Here is a 14,854-nt window from a genome sequence, read left to right on the forward strand (position 1 = left end):
ACCCAAACGGTCTTGCGTCCTTTCACATTAGAAACAAGCACCTTGGGTTCCCAAACACAAGTCTTAGAGCTCTTGTGTTTGCCCCCAACATATTTGGCAACTACTTTGCCTGATTTGTTAGTTAAAACATAAGAAGCATCAAAAGTCTTAAATGAAATATTAGGTTCATTTGATGCAGTAGGATTTTTCTTTTTAGGAAATTTAACATGGGTTGATTGCCTAGAGCTAGAAGCCTCATTCTTATACATAAATGCATGGTGAGAAACAGAATGAGTTTTCTTAGCATGAATTCTCCTAATCTTGTGCTCAGGATAATTGTCAGGATATAAAATGTAACCCTCATTATCCTGAACCATGGGAGCTTTGCCCTTAACAAAGTTAGACAATTTTTAGGGGCATTAAGTTTGACATTGCTTCCCTGTTGGAAACCAATGTCGTCTGTTGGGGGCCTTCATCTTCCGAAGGTCCTCAAAAACATGATTTAACAATGTTTCCCAAGTGTAATATATGTACAGGTACCTTCGGACTCGGAATGAAATTGTACACAATATGAAAAGCATGGTCGAGACGAAGGATGATGCAGCTCTGATGCTACGCGCAAGGCAGCTTCGGCTCAGCGGCAGGAAAAGGAACCGACTTAAAGGGGAAAAGGCTATCTAGTCCTCGTTGGATTGTCCTTATGTCAATAGTAAACATAAAGGGCATGAATATAATTTTACATAGGCTACGCCCTGTGCATATAAATAGATGAACAGTACCCCCATACTGTTCACGCTGACTTGTATTCATTTGTGCGTCACGCTTGGACTTTTGCCTTCTGTCAAGCCGAAGGTACAAATGTAATTCAATATTGTTCATATTCATTTATGATGATTTAATAAAGATATATTAAAGATGTTGTATGATTATTCATGTTGTCTCTCATGTTTCATATGCTTCTTCTTTCATTAATATATACTACGATGATGAAGGTACGTCCTTCATGACCTTCGTCTGAAGATCATTATATCCTAAGGGAGATAATGCTTCGGAGGACAAAGGGCTTTAATCATTAACATTTTGTGTTGCCTTGTTTTTAACTCATAGCATTTGAGAACAAGTCCCCAACATTGGCGCCGACCTCCGGTGTACTCACTTCCACAATCTTCGGCAAAGCATCAACCTTCGTCATGCCGCCGAAGAAGATAACAGCGCCAGGGGCTACACTGCAGCCACTGGACACAAATCAAGAGACTCTCTCTCTCTCCGAGAGGCCAGAAGCCAAAAGAGAAAGGCCACTAGTCCAACACTTCAGGAGGAGGAGTTGGACCAGGATATCAGGGACCTAGAAATCATTCACCAGCAGGTGCAAAGGAAAAAGGAGAAGATGGCTCGGCTGGCCGACCTTCAAAAGAAGATCGATGAAGCTACTGAGGAAGTGCGTCATCTTACTCAAGATGATCATGACCGAAGGCCCCAACACAGCGAGCTTCGTCAAGAGGGCTCATTCAACGAAGAAGAATGGTACGATGATTTTAATCATGGTAGCTTTACTTTTGATGACGCTTCTCCTCTGGCAGCAGAATTGCAGGTTATCCCATGGCAACAATCCTACAAGCCACCTCAACTACCCATGTATGATGGGCACTCGGACCCAAAACAATTCCTGATGAGCTATGAGGCAACAATATCCTCATATGGAGGCAACACAGCTGTCATGGCAAAGTCCTTCGTCATGGTAGTCCGAAATGTGGCCTAGACATGGTACTCTTCTCTCCGGTCAGGGACAATCACGTCATGGCAGAAGCTCAAGGAAATGTTGGTTACCAGTTTTCAAGGCTTTCAGACGAAGCCAGTCATAGCTCAGGCCTTGTTCTAGTGCACACAAGATCATGAGGAATACCTTCAGGCGTATGTCCGAAGGTTCTTGCGACTGAGAGCACAAGCGCCTACAGTGCCTAATGAAATTTTCATTGAGGCCATGATCAAGGGTCTTCGGCCAGGACCTACGGCCCAATACTTCACCAGGAAACCCCCCCAGACTCTGGAGAAGCTGCTTCAGAAAATGGATGAGTACATCCAAGCTGATAATGACTTCCGACAAAGAAGGGAGAAAGCTTATAGATTTTCTGAGATGACTAGGGGCTTAGGAGGGAGAATCCACCCTAGGCATGTCAGATCAATCCACAGCTCTAGTCAGAATGATGACAAAGGAAGCCAGCTTCAGAGGCCACAGCACACCTCACAGTCTTCGGGGCAGCACCAAAACTCCTTCAGGCCACCAGCTCCAAGGGCAGAGGCGACAGGGGCTTCGGAGGAAGATATGGGGATCAGCCAAGAAAATCTATTGCTTATTCTGTGGTGAGGACAAGGGCCATACTACAAGAACATGCCAGATCAGTATTCTGAAGCAAAAAGAGATTGCCGAAGCAGAAGCTCGGCAGAATCAGCGGAAGCAGGTTTTACATACTGCTTCGTGCCACTCTCCTTACATACCAGAATATGTGGGCAACCACCCTGCAGCTTTTGTTGCTTCGGCAAGCCATTCACAAGCTTCTTGGCCTCAGCTCCCACCGCCACCACCACTGCAACCTACTTATTCCCGAAACCAACAGCCAGAAGGGTGCCAACATTCCCAACAACAACGTGACTTCAGGGAGGAGTCCAAAGCTCTTACAGTCAATAGTACTGTGCCAAAATCAAAGCACATATACTGAGCAATATCCTGCTTCTCAAATACTTTTATTTTCTAGGCTATTTTGCTTTTTGAATAAGAAATAAGCAATGAAAACTTAGTTTTAATTTCTTGTAATGATTTTGCTTCTATCAGAATGAAATATATCTTCTTCACAGATTTACGAAGCTCAAAAGTTGTTCCTAAGGGAATGTAGAGCCAAAATTGCCGAAGCTACAAAAAGTCATTCCTAAGGGAGCGCAGCGTAAGTTTTGTGCTCAAAAGTCGTTCCTAAGGGAATGTAGAGCCCAAATTGCCGAAGCTACAAAAAGTCGTTCCTAAGGGAGTGCAGCGTAAGTTTTCTGCTCAAAAGTCATTCCAAAGGGAATGCAGAGCCAAATATGCCGAAATATAAGGCGAAGAAGTTCAAAAGTCGTTCCTAAGGGGATGCAAAACTTATATTGCCAAAATAGAAGGCGAAGGAGTTCAAAAGACATTCCTAAGGGGATGCAGAACTTATATCACCAAAATAGAAGGTGAAGAAGCTCAAAAGTCGTTCCTAAGGGGATGCAGAGCTTGTGTGTTCCAGTGTGGGCGTGTGGGTGTGTGGCTTCGACATCCTCATCATTTTGCATCATACCATCACATCATTTCGCACAACATTACATCATACATCATATTGCATTAACGGCACAAGAACCGAATACGAAGCCGACCTTCGGCAAATGCTTCGTCAAATTGAAAATGTGCTAAGGCACGAAGTGAGCTTCGGGAAATACAGTTTTGACAGCATTGTCATAAGAAGGGATCTCTTCTTTACGAAACATGAAAAGAAGGGAATGTGTTTTTTTCGCCGAAAGCTCAAAAACGGTATGTGTACATATTTCATGCATCGCAAAGAAATTAAATTTCAATAATTTACATATTCGATTCAATGTTACATACATCAAATGTCACATAGTTTTGTTACAATAGAAGCTTAATCTTACTTAAATTGTTCCATACATTCCAGCTATTATTACAATAAAACCAATTCCTCTTTAAGGACTTTCTCTGCAACTTCGTTCAGTAATTTGTGGACGACTTCGTCGACAATGGATTCAGCCATGTTTATGATGTCCAACGCTTCCTTCATTTCTGGATCAGCTAGGGGATTGTACGGTTCCGGCGGCGGAGGTAGTTCAGCTGAAGTAGAAAAAATTGATTAGTTTGAAGCCACAAAGCAAGTACTGAAGCTAAAAAGCCAAAAAATAATACCTATACGCCTCTCGCATTCTGCAGCTTCTTCAGCTCGCTTTGCTTCTGCTCTGGCGTCGTGGGTGTTTTTTTCACTCTTTTTTATAATTTCGTGGGCTAGCTCTTGGCCACCGTTCACCCAGACATCGTTATAAAATTTCCCGCCCATTAAAGTTGCTTTGGCTGAACGATCCTTCGTATCATCTACGGAGAAGACAGCTTTGTCCTGGGCCATGGTCTTAACGTGATCACACCCGACCTTCTCCAAGATGGCTGAAATCCCCGCGCACCGAAAAACGCACAAACATCCCCGCGATCACTCAAATTTCTTTGAAGGCTTTGGCTTCTCCACTTATCCATTCAATAACGCCTTCGGGGTCGCTTCGTATGAAGTTTTCTACAGCAAAGTAGGCACCCACTTTGGCGAAGCTAGTTTTTAATCTTCTCACGCAATCCAAGGATTTCTCGAAGCACCTTTCCTTGGATTCGCGAAGTTCTTTAACATTTTTCTCTAGATAATTTTTTTAATATTCGCTGATTTCTTGATTAGCCTGTGCGAGTGCGCAGTTTTCCTTAGCTTCGGCCAGTTGTCTCCGAAGGTCTTCAATTTCAGTTTTCTGGGCTTCGGCCTGAGCTTTGAAATTAGCTTCGTCTTCCTTTACTTTGTTCACCAATAAAATTGATATTTTTTCCTTTTTTAGACCTTCATTTCTCAATTCAATCACCTATGAACGAAGGTTATTAAGAGCCATTGTATAGCTTTCGTCTTTAATATTCTTCTGCGCCCTAAGGGCATTACTAAGAATTAAGCCCTGCAAAGAGGAGAAAAGAATTGAGCATGACAAATAAAATACTTCATTCTCAAATTCAAAGTTAACTTCTATACCTTTATATTGTTGTATGTTAGGCTGTCAGCAAGATCATCCTTCGACAAAATCGAAAGGCCATCTTCCAGCTTCGGGAATCCCATGCTCTTACCTATCTCCCGGCAAACAGATATTTCTTTGTTGTCCGGGAGACAGTATAAGAATTCGTCATCGTTAGTGCCATTAAACACTAAAGCTCCCTTCGAATATTTCAAATTTCGCGTATAGTGTCTGGCTTCCAGAATTTCTTCTTCGAACAATTTCTTCCCGAAGCGTGTCGAAATATGTAATCAACATTTTCGATCGGAGCTTCGGGAGCAGGAGTCTCGATCTTTTCAGGTGCAATCTGCCCTGCCGTTTTTTCCTCAGGCGCGGCAGGCTTCGCCGTGATGGGCGCTGAAGGCCTAGCTTTGGCTTCATCCTGAGTTTTTGTAGCTTCGGTTTCTGCTTTCCCAGTTTCGGTTTCGGCTTGCGCTTTGGCAGCTTCAACAATTTTCTTTGTAGGAGCAGGGCTCATGGCCTTTGTAGTCTCCAGCACAGCATCCAGCACATTGGCCATCCTCCTCTTCTTGGAAGTCACGACAGAAGCCTTTTGCACCTTAGGCAGTGTTGCCTCTGTTGGAGGGCTCAGGATTTCTAGCATTTTTATCACTTTTTCCACTTGTGGCTCTTAGGCCTTATCATCTTTAGCTTCGGCTGGCCCGACTGTAGGCATCTTCGGCACTACAATTGGCTCTTCAATGCTCTGTGCAATTGAAGCAGCTTGTCTTGCTTCAGCAGTTGAAGAGGCTCCTTCGGCAAATTCAGGCACCACGTCCGATTCAATATAACGCGACCGGTGGGTCAGAACCTTCACCTTTTTGCTCTTCGGCACAACTGTGGTGGCCGAAGCGGCAGCCTTCCTCTTTTTTCCTTGCCCTAGCAGCGGGAAGCGATAATCGGGGTATATGAAGCCAATCACATCAAAGACCTTGTTCAATCTTTTCTTCCCCCGGCCTCCGAAGGCTGCGGACAAAGCATTATCTTTGGCCTTGGAGTAAGCTCCAAGTAGCTCATCACTGGTAGTTTCAATACACTTCAGCCAGTCGTCGTTTGGCTCATCAAACTTCTCCCTAAATCTGAAGGTATATTTCAGTCGGACCAGACCACCATCACTAGAATCGGTGATAGCCTCCTTCGGCATATCCCAGTTTTCCACAAGTGGCCATACCCTGAAGGATATGTGCTCTTGAATCAAATCCCTTGTGCCAATGAAGGCACAAACAGTGCTAAAAGCCCTTTGACATGCTTCAACAGCGTCATCAATTTCCACCTTCGTTCTTCGGAGGCCGAAGCGAGACCAGATGGGACGCTGGATGATTTCTTTGATGTCTTCCCTTGCCTTTAAATCATTTTAACATAAAACCACTCTTCCATCCAGGCCCTGGGCCATCTCTTCCGGAATGTTGGCACCGGGTAGCTTGCGTTGGGCGAGCAATAAATCCATAACAACCGAAGTTGTTGTGGTACTGTTCTTTGCCAGTAGCCTTCGTCTCATATAAAAGCTCGTGCATACTACAAAAGCACTTCGCGCATGGCTCTAGCCCCTGACTTCTTACAACCCAGACAAAAATCCCCATCCTTATTATAGCTTTGGGGGTGATCTGATGAAGGAAGATCTGGTATATCTTCAGCATTTCAACCACAAACTTGCTCAAAGGGAACCAAAGACCAGCCTTAAAAAAGCTTTGTATATAACAACTTCATTTTCCTTAGGGCAAGGACGATGTTGTCTCCGCCAGCTCTCATGATAGACATGTCATGAAAGTACCTTCCTCTCATGTTGTCAAGATCACTGTGTTTAATAGTCAATTTTCCGAAGACAGCATGGCTTGGTCGCCAGGGCCGATCTTCAGAATCTTCATCCCCACTTTCCACATCATAACTATCACTATCATCAGTATCTTTAGACAAACCTTCCAGTATCTCTTTAGTAATCTTCTTTGTGTTTGTTTTTGACATAGACTCAATAAACCCCGTGATAAAAGGATCCACAACTTTCTTTTCTTCAAACAACTTCGTCTCCTCAGTTAGCTTCGTCTCTGTAGTCATCTTCTTTTCCTCAGTCATCTTTTCACCAGACATGGTGAAAACACGTCTTTAAACCAAAGCTCGAAAAGCTTGAAAATCAGGCGAGAGCTAGTGAGCAAGAGCTAAAAAGTTTGAGAAAATAATGCAAATGGTAGAAATGGCGTATCAAATGTTGCTGGTGTGGGTTCATATTTATATGACCAGTGTGGGGGATAGATATCCCCCGGGTCCACTAAAGAGATAAAAGACCTCACGAAAGGCCCAAGGGCCCAATAAATCGTAAGGTCGTTCTTTCGTGGGCCTGGGGAGAGACAATCAACGAAGCAGAGAAGACGTAAGACTGGATTGGAGCAAACCCGGACGGCCCACAACGTCGGGCGAGTAAATCGCAACAGAGACCCGACTTTCCCGCGCTGAAGCCCCCATGCAACAGAGCCATGCGGGGATAAGTCGGCAAGGGTTACGTAGGGATAAACTCAAGAGGTTTACTATCTTTCAGCTACTTGTTGTTATCATATCCACGTGTACTGCCCCACGGTCGAGTATATAAGGCCTAGGGGGCACCCCTTCAGAACGATCGACCCTACTTTACTTAGCCACCCACGTAAACTCTCTGTGCCTCCGATCTAGAGAGCCCTCTTGTAACCACACTCAAATACTCATCAGGACGTAGGGTGTTACGCATCTCTAAGCGGCCCGAACCTGCCAATCTTGTCCACTGTCCCTCGTGCAATCGGCACGAACCATTTTGCTACAGTCGTTGACACCGTCCTACTCCTAAAAACACCTTGAGGGGTAACCCCAGGTGTGCGGTCGGACCCAAAACACCGACAGCTGGCGCGCCAGGTAGGGGGTGTGTCGACGATCCAAGGTAGCTCAATGGCCGTCACCTTCCACAGCAAGATCACCGTGCATCCCGGATCTGTATTCTGCTTCGGGACAATCTCATCTGTAGCGGATGAAGAGGGAATTCTACACCGCCTCGCAGATCTGCCGGAAAAGAAGTCTCCTCCAACAAACTCCGAAAATGCTGGAAAGACGCTACCTCCGGCTCTTCGGAAAAAGATTATCTCCGGGAAGGCTGGAGCTGGAAGCTCGCTGACCCGGAAGACTCCGCTATCTACTTCCCCGACGAAGGAATGGACACGGATCGCGAGGAAGAAGGAGACCAGGGAAAGGCAAGTCGTTCTTTCCGTTCCTCCGGCCTCAAAGGAGAACGGAAAGAAAGTCGCCACGACAGCAGCACCATTCTACCCCAACGTCCTCTTCATCGGGAGAGTGGAGTCACCCGCCGTCTCTGACGACGAACCGATCGCGCCTGGAGAAGAACCACCTCAACGAGAATCCCGCCGACGGAGGAACCGACGCAGGAACGTTCGACGACATCACGCGGCCGGAGAACGGGATCCGGAGCAGCCTGTCTCGCGAGACGAGGTCTCGGAGATAGGAGAAACCCCGGAAGAACGCGTCTTCAGGGAACGAAGGAACTCCCGACGACGTGATCGCCGACGGACTCAGGAGCAAGCCGAGCAGGATGCGAAGCAACGCCGGGAGAATCCGCTCTTCGGGCGCAACCTGAACCCCGACTTCGCCCGAGCTATGAACACGCCGAGCGAAGTCGGAGGCGTTCTAGCTCGGATAGCTGACGGACTTCCTCGGACTCCCGACGCCGAGGGATACCGACGCCTGTTCACTCAGGCGGGCAACCATCTTCTACCGCTCGCTCACCCGCCGAACGATTTGCGACACGCCATCAACAGTCGTCGAGACGCGCGAAGCTCTATCAATGCTTCACGCGAACGGCGGCATGAAAATGAAATTCGCCGTCGGGAGGAGTATGACCGAGATCACGGCTTCCCGACTCAAAGCCAGGCCACCAGGACTGAGTCGGCAACAGCCTCAACTGGCGGTACCACCCGGGGACGGTCGAGGAACCACCACCACCACTCCCCTCCCTGGGACAGACATCGTCCCCGACGGCAGGAGGACACGTGCGGAGTATCCGCTCTTACTCCGCGCCTTAGGGCCATCCAATGGCCTCCCAACTTCAAGGTATCCAATGTCGACAAATATGAACCTAAGCAGGATCCAGGGGGTTGGCTAGCCGTCTACACCACCGCTGCTCGGGCTGCCGGGGCATCTGAAGACGTCATGACCGCGTATCTGCCCATTGTCCTTGGGCAAGACGCGCTGCAGTGGCTACGACATCTACCCCGACACTGCATCGACGACTGGGGAGACTTCAGTCGACGTTTCACCGCCAACTTCCAGTCCCTCTCCGACAAACCAGCGCAACCATGGGACCTCAAATCCATCAAGCGCCGGGGGGACGAGACTCTCTGGTCGTACCTCAAAAGGTTCCAGACCATGAGAAACCGTATCCCCGAGGTCACGGAGGCGGCCGTGATCGAGGACTTCTACAGAGGATCCAATGACTCGGCTTTCGTCCGAGCCATACTACAAAAGGCACCGACTACCTCCGAGGAGCTGTTCCGGGAAGCCGACCTCAACATCACCGCCGACGAGCGGGCCCAAGATCTCATTGGAGGAGCAAAGCCTGCACCGGCAGCACCGCGACGTGACGCGAACCAACCACCCGACAAACGTTGGGAGAAGAGGCCTCGTGAAGAAGTACACGCCGCCGGACCACCCGCCTCTCGCGCCCGAGGAGGACCTCGTGGAGGCGAGCGCACGCTGGACGACATCCTCGACGCCCAGTGCCCGTACCACAAGGACATGCGCCACACTCTTCGTAACTGCCGGGACTTCAAGCACTCCGTCGGGCACGGCCGACCCTTCCAACCTCTACCGCCTCCTCCGCCGAGGGGAGGACCAGATGAACCACGACAGCACCATCAGCCGGAGGAGGGGGGAGGAGGAGCTTTCCCGCGCGTTGACAGGGAGGTCAACGTCATCTTCGGCGGACATGGGTCGCAGGAGAACAAAAGACAACAAAAGCTCAACGACCGCCAGATACTGGTGGCGACCACCGGTCCTCCCGCTCCATACCGGTGGTCGGAGCACCCGATTACTTTCACTCGGGAGGATCAATGGCTCAACTTCGACCATCCAGGCAAATACCCGCTTCTCGTCGATCCGGTGATCCGAGAAAGCCGGGTAAAGAAGGTGCTAGTGGACGGGGGGAGCAGCATCAACGTCACTTTCCCCCAGACACTCCAAGGCTTGGGAGTTCACCTCAAAGAGCTCCGCGAGTCGGACACCCCTTTCTTTGGCATCGTGCCGACGGAAGGGGAATACCCACTGGGCCACATCTACATGCCGGTCACCTTCGGAACTCCGGAGAACTACCGAACCGAGTTCCTGAGGTTCGAGGTGGCGAACTTCGACTGCGGGTACAACGCCATCATCGGGAGGCCGGGGCTGGCTAAATTCATGGCCATTCCGCACTATACATACATGATACTGAAGATGCCAGGACCGCAAGGAATCATAACTGTGCGCGCCGACTTCCAAGGCGCCGCAGAATGTTTCCGAATGGCCATCCAAGCAGCCCTCACCACCAAGCCATCAACGGTTCCTTCTACGCCGGCGAACTCTAAGCCTGAGGAAGACCTCGCCGTACCGGCAAACGAAGCTCAGGCCGTAACCTCTATGCGGCCGACTGAAGAAACCAAGCGAATCAACCTGGGATTCGCTGATGAGCGCAAAACGGCCATCATCAGCTCCAGTTTGAATGGCAAATAGGAAAGCGCGCTCGTCCAGTTCTTGCAAGATAACCGAGACATATTCGCGTGGCAACCTGCGGATATGCCGGGAGTCCCAAGAGAACTGGCCGAGCACAAATTGAAGGTCTATCCCCAGGCGAGGCTGATCCGGCAAAAGCTACGTCGTTTCACGCCCGACAAAAGAGAGGCCATTCGTGCCGAGTTGGCTCGCTTGGTCGCGGCTGGATTTATTAGAGAAGTGTTACACCCCGAGTGGTTGGCCAACCCTGTTCTTGTACTCAAAAAGAATAAAGTGGATTGGCGCATGTGCGTCGACTATACTGATCTCAACAAACACTGTCCGAAGAATCCCTTCGGGCTCCCGAGGATAGATCAGGTGGTGGATTCCACCGCTGGATGTTCTGTGCTGTCTTTCTTAGATTGCTATTCCGGGTATCATCAGATTAGTTTAGCAAAAGAAGACGAGGAAAAAACAGCGTTCATCACTCTGTTTGGTGCTTTCTGTTATACCTCCATGCCGTTCGGCCTCAAAAACGCTGGAGCGACTTATCAGAGAGCCATTCAAACATGCTTAGCCGATCACTGGGGCAAGCGTGTGGAGGCTTACGTAGATGACGTGGTGATCAAAACAGAGAATTCGGAAAACTTCATCGAAGATTTACAGCTGGTTTTCAACAGCCTGAGAAGATATAGATGGAAGCTCAATCCTGAAAAATGTGTTTTCGGGGTACCAGCAGGAAAGTTGCTCGGATTTATCGTCAGCCACCGGGGAATTGAGGCTAATCCAGATAAGATTGAAGCTATCATGAAGATGGAAGCTCCTCGGTCACAAAAGAAGGTTCAGCGACTCACTGGATGTATGGCAGCTCTGAGCAGATTTATATCCAGGCTGGGAGAGAAAGGTTTGCCATTTTACAAGCTACTCAAGAAGGTGGACAAGTTTCAGTGGACTTCAGAAGCACAAGAAGCTCTAGACGCACTGAAAAAATTCTTGACAACACCACCAGTATTGAAACCGCCCCGGCGAGCTACACCGACTCAACCGGCTGAAGATTTGTTGCTGTATATTTCTTGCACGACTCACGTGGTAAGCACTGCGTTGGTAGTCGAGCGAGTAGAAGAAGGACATGCCTATCCAGTACAACATCCTGTTTACTTCATCAGTGAAGTTCTAGGCCCCTCGAAGAAAAAGTACCCTCAGGTTCAGAAGCTATTATATGCAGTACTTCTAACTGCCCGCAAGCTGCGTCACTACTTTGACGACCACAAAGTCATAGTAGTTACTGGTTTTCCAATAGGGGATATTCTTCACAACAAGGAAGCCATCGGCCGAATAGCCAAGTGGGCTTGCGAGTTGGGATCCCACGATATCGAGTTCCGACCTCGCACCGCCATCAAAACTCAAGCACTGGTTGATTTCGTATCGGAATGGACAGAACAACAAGTACCAGACAATCCAGAAACCGCAGAAGTATGGCGAATGTATTTCGATGGCTCGCTGAAGCTGCAGGGAGCAGGAGCAGGGATTCTCTTCACCGCACCTGGAGGCGAGCACCTCAAGTACGCTCTCCAGTTGCTATTCCCGGCCTCTAACAATGCAGCTGAATATGAAGCCTTGATACACGGATTAAACATCGCCATATCACTGGGCGTCAAAAGATTGATGGTATATGGAGATTCTCTGGTAGTCATAAGCCAGATAAACAAAGAATGGGATTGTTCAAGTGATTCAATGGGAAAATACTGCGCTGCCGTCCGAAAGCTGGAAGATAAATTCGAGGGTCTGGAATTTCATCATGTAGAAAGAGATCGGAACACGGCAGCTGATGTACTGTCCAAGCTCGGATCCGGTCGAACTCAGGTCCCACCCGGAGTCTTCGTGCAAGAAATCCTGCAGCCAAGTATCTCAATGGATCAAACAGAAGAGTGCAATATCATAGATCAACCCGAGTCAGACTCTGATGACTGGAGACAGCCGATTATTAAATATATAAAGAATGAAGAAGAACCAGATGACAAGAACTCGGCAGAGCGTATTGCCAGACAATCGGCTCACTATACACTCATTGGGGAGGTATTATACAGGAGGGGCGCGTCAGGCGTCCACCGGGAAGCAACTTCTGGAGGAAGTCCATGCAGGGCAATGTGGAGTACATGCAGCATCCAGAACACTAGTCGGGAAGGTTTTCAGGTCAGGATTCTATTGGCCGACGGCGAAGAACGATGCAGCCGAGTTAGTTCAGAGATGCGAAGCTTGCCAATACCTGTCAAAGCAACAGCACATGCCAGCACAGCAGCTACAGACCATACTAGTAACTTGGCCTTTCGCATGCTGGGGACTGGATATGATTGGACCTTTCAAGAAAGCTCAAGGAGGATATACCCATGTATTGGTGGCGATCGACAAATTCACTAAATGGATAGAGTTCCAGCCCATTGCTTCTTTAACCTCTGCTAAAGCCGTGGAATTCATACAAAGCATAATATTCAGATTCGGGATACCAAACAATATCATCACTGACTTGGGATCCAACTTCACCAGTTCAGAATTCTTTGACTTCTGCGAGCAAAAGAGCATTCAGATCAAATACGCATCTGTAGCACATCCAAGAGCCAACGGGCAGGTTGAGCGAGCCAACGGAATGATATTGGAGGCACTCAGAAAAAGGGTCTTCGATAAGAATGAAAAATTCGCAGGAAAATGGATAAGAGAACTGCCTTATGTCGTTTGGAGCCTGAGAACCCAACCTAGCCGAGCCCTGCATGGAAACACTCCTTTCTTCATGGTCTATGGGTCGGAGGCAGTGCTACCTGCTGACCTCAAGTTTGGGGCGCCAAGATTGATCTTCGAAAGCATAGAGGAAGCTGAGGCCACCAGGTTGGAGGATATTGATGTACTTGAGGAAGAACGACTGAATGCAGTAATCCAATCAGCACGGTACCAGCAGACTCTAAGGCGCTATCACGACAAAGTTGTGCGGCAACGTTTCTTTTCGATAGGAGACCTCGTCCTCCGCCGAATTCTAACGGGGGAGGGACGGCACAAGTTATCACCCTTATGGGAAGGGCCTTTCATAGTAGCAGAGGTCACTTGGCCCGGATCGTATCGCCTCACCTAGATGGATGGCACAGAAGTTGGGAACTCCTGGAACATAGAGCACCTCAGAAAATTTTACCCTTAGCTGTATTTCAAAACAGCTGGGGCGACCATGTATTCTGTAAAATGGAAATACGTCATCAATAAAGAAAGATTCCAAAGATACTCGGCTCGTTTACGATTGACTTGCATTCTTACTTAACTCGGGGTGACCACTATGCCCTACCAACGGAGCAATCGACTTAAGTCGGCAACGACTTAAGGCGGTGCAACATGCTCACGCTTACTTAATTTGGGGTGACCACTATGCCCTACCAACCGAGCAATCGACTTAAGTCGGCAGCGACTTAAGGCGGTGCAACATGCTCACGCTTACTTAATTTGGGGTGACCACTATGCCCTACCAACGGAGCAATCGACTTAAGTCGGCAGCGACTTAAGGCGGTGCAACATGCTCACGCTTACTTAATTTGGGGTGACCACTATGCCCTACCAACGGAGCAATCGACTTAAGTCGGCAACGACTTAAGGCGGTGCAACATGCTCACGCTTACTTAATTTGGGGTGACCACTATGCCCTACCAATGGAGCAATCGACTTAAGTCGGCAACGACTTAAGGCGGTGCAACATGCTCACGCTTACTTAATTTGGGGTGACCACTATGCCCTACCAACGGAGCAATCGACTTAAGTCGGCAACGACTTAAGGCGGTGCAACATGCTCACGCTTACTTAATTTGGGGTGACCACTATGCCCTACAAACGGAGCAATCGACTTAAGTCGGCAACGACTTAAGGCGGTGCAACATGCTCACGCTTACTTAATTTGGGGTGACCACTATGCCCTACCAACGGAGCAATCGACTTAAGTCGGCAACGACTTAAGCCAGTGCAACATACTCACGCTTATGCAATTCAGGGGATGACTTCCATATCCCGAAAACAAACTTCATAATCATCATGTAGCGTTACCACAAAATTGCGAATTAATAAATAAATTCTGATACAATAAGAGAAGTGATCATATCATTCGAATAATAAGCTGATAACCCCTAACGAGTACCTGATCATGCTAACCGCGCGCTCATAGCACGCAAAGTGTTTCTCTATTCTCCAATGTCTTTCCCAGGGACGACTAACGAAGAAGGGCGATTCGAAGAATCGGGAGCAGCATTCACATTGGCTCTTATGTCTTCAGGGACAACCACGCCGGGTCTTCTCATCAAGATTCGTCCTGCCCGAATAG

This window comes from Zea mays, chromosome 4, assembly GCF_902167145.1.
Source record: "Zea mays cultivar B73 chromosome 4, Zm-B73-REFERENCE-NAM-5.0, whole genome shotgun sequence".
Taxonomy (NCBI): Eukaryota; Viridiplantae; Streptophyta; class Magnoliopsida; order Poales; family Poaceae; genus Zea; species Zea mays.